At 33.4% G+C, this 3026-nt stretch overlaps 1 pseudogene; it reads right to left on the bottom strand.

The window, feature by feature from the left end:
- Positions 1 to 601: 601 nt before the first annotated feature.
- On the bottom strand, positions 602 to 2636 carry LOC143671797 (cytoskeleton-associated protein 2 pseudogene; annotated as a pseudogene).
- Between the last annotated feature and the right edge of the window lie 390 nt (positions 2637 to 3026).

Below are 3026 nucleotides of genomic sequence, written 5' to 3'. Positions count from 1 at the left end.
GAATAAAGATAGCTGCTATTACACAAATGGAATGATCATAAATAAGAAGAAATATGTGATCTTTGATCACAGTCATTTGTTTTAAAATTAATCTTTTACAATGAAAAATCACTTATTTGCAACTATAGAGTTGGTAGATTATGTATGCCAATTTAAGTATTACTTCAGGGCTTTACAAAACCATTTTATTGGCGGTATTTAAGTGTGAGAGGAAAAGAAATGCTTACTGGATATAGCAGTCAAGTTTCAGGGGATATGATTTAATAGTGAAGTTTTAATATCATCATAAAAACAAGTCTAACTTCTAGCATTTTAGAAATGGTACCAAACCAGAATGAAATTTGTTAACAATATATTCCATTTTTAACTCCATTCTAATAGTCTATAAAAAACATCAAAGGAAGCTACGGCTGTTAAAATTTTAACTAAGAAAGAAACTCAGGCTAACTTTAAATTTCTAATGTCTACTAAGTTTATCACTCTTCCCTTACCACAAAGCACCTTCTTTTATATGAATACACACTATTACCTATAAATCTCATTTTTGATTCAGCATTACTCAATTTATATTAAAACCCCATTCCTTGTGAGACCTTTAGTTTTATTCTGCTGTCTCAGTCTCAGAGTACATCTGGCAGAGTGCGGTATTAGGACAGCATACAAAAGCATCCGTTTAACTTTCCAGTTCTGTTAATTGTTCCAAGGAACACACACAAGGATAATGGTCTTTTAACATATCTGACAATTTGGAATTTTCTCTTGAAGACGTTGAGAATGTCTCACTGGTGTTAGAAACTTCAGCTCTTTAAATGTAGAATTTGTTTCATCAAACTGCATCTTCTTTTTTATACTTTGCAAGTATGGTGTAGTAGAAATATTTTATTTAATTAACTCGCTCCAGTTTCTTTATTGGGGGTTTTAGCATCACTGATGGGCTATTTTGTTTTGTCTTCTTGTTCTTTTTCACAATCTTGAAATATCACCTTTCTGTTGTTTGTTTTCCATTTCCAGCTTTCCTGGCTCTAGTTTAACATCTATATTTTCTATCTAGACTTCTTGGATTTATTCCATGGCTGCACAAGCCTCAGTATTTTCTCCAAAATTAACTTCTTGACTCTTCAGTGTTAGAATATCTACAATTGCAAGTCACATCTCGATAGGCTGAGCCTCTGCCAAAATTGTTTTCTCATAGATTGTGATAAAATTCTCAATAAGGCTCATGAGTAGTTCAAGACGTGCAAGGTATATACAATATTTAACAGGCATTTTCGCATCTGGAGTATTTTTAGTCAGATTGTTCAGTGTGATAAATAATTCTTCTTTTGAGCATCCCTCATTAATCAGGTTCAAGCATTCACAAAATATCTTGCTTACTTTTTTAGTAGATTGTCTCTGCTTTTCTTCTTCTGTCATGGTAGTTCAGGAAAACCCAGCTGTTTTTTCATTTTGTCCTTCAGGTTCTAGCTGGGTAAGTATGAAACTAGTAAGCCTTTTAAGCCCTCTTCCTTTGGCAGTTTTTCATTCAGTCAGTCAGAATTTTTATCTCTTTTGCAGTTACTTTGGGCTGAGCTTACCAATGAAAGGTTGTTTTGGCTGCAGTATGTCTTCTCTCATCAGTCTCGTCAGTGGTGTCAGACTGTTCTATCAGTTTGATATCAGAAGATAAAGCAGGCCTGGTTATAGCTTTAGAAACCAGGTTTATTATTTTTTTTGACAATTTCTCATTTATTTTCATGTCCTGAGAAGAATTTATTTGGACCCTAGATAAATCAGTTTTTAATTGTAGTAGTCTCTTTCCAGTAGGCCCTTTCTGGATTGTAACACTGACAGAAGTTCTATTGGTACCCAGTTTCACCTTGTCCTGGTTATTATTGCAGTGACTTCTAATAGGAGATCGCAAAAGTTGTCTGTCCTAACATGCAGCGCTCTCAAATTTTGTGGTAGTTGCACTTAGGGCTATATTGTTTTTTGCTGTTACACTGTTGGTGCTTATAGGCTGAGGCTGTATGGATTCAGAGATAGTAGCTGAAATTTATTGGTTGTCACAGCACTTGCATCTTTGACATGTAGAAGCTTTCTAAATGAATTAACTTGAGAATGAACAATTTGTCCACAATAAGATCCCAGCAGTAACAGATTTCTTGGGAGTATTAGAAGCGTCTGGTTTAGGTTTTTCTGTAGTCATTTGTTGTTGTTTTTTTTTTTACTATTTTTTTAAGTGAAATGTCTGGGTAAATGTCATACGTTGATTTTGGGGATCAACTCTAACTGAAACAACTGAATAATTTGATTATTACCCTCAAAATTATATGTATCAATGGCTATAGTTGAATTGGTTGATTCACTAGGTGGTTTTAAAGGAATACAATTTTTTCCACACTTATTTTTGCTCTCTGTAGCTCTATTAGCATTTTCTTTATCAACCATTTTTGTTTTAAGTTTCAGACCTTTTGTCTCTTCTTGGACCTGCTGTTCATCATTCTCTGGTTTCTACAGTTGGACAATATTTGATCTCCCTCTTTGTATACAAAACATGTTTTTCTTTCTAAAAAAAGCTCTTTGAGGTTTTGTCTTCTTCGCGCTAGGAAACTAGTCCAGACCCTCTGACTGGGTTGCAGGTGCAGGCCATGAAGCATTCTAAATATTTATTTTTATTCAGAATATAAAAATATATTAATTTTATTAAAAATTTAAAAATATTATTTCTATTTTTATTATAAGGTATTAGGAAACTTCTTTGTGTCAGGCACTGACCTAGATATTAGAGATAACATAATGAGTAAGATACGGCTCCAATAATGCTCCTATTTTATTGCAATTTTCCATAGCAATGAAAATCTTAAGAACAATGATAGAGTATATAACGTGAGAGCAGAAGAAGCTTCTAAATAAAAGCGATATGTGATAGTGCCATTTTTCACATTTCTATAGACCTGTAGTGTAATACAGTACAGGATTGTCTGGGCTTCAGGAAAGGTAATTCTAGTTTTGTCTCTATTGCTTCAGTTTTATAATTTGTAAAATGA

The sequence above is a fragment of the Tamandua tetradactyla genome, chromosome X (assembly GCF_023851605.1).
Source record: "Tamandua tetradactyla isolate mTamTet1 chromosome X, mTamTet1.pri, whole genome shotgun sequence".
NCBI classification, from domain to species: Eukaryota; Metazoa; Chordata; class Mammalia; order Pilosa; family Myrmecophagidae; genus Tamandua; species Tamandua tetradactyla.
Note: the sequence above shows the minus strand (reverse complement) of the source record. Positions and strands in the feature narration are given on the sequence as shown.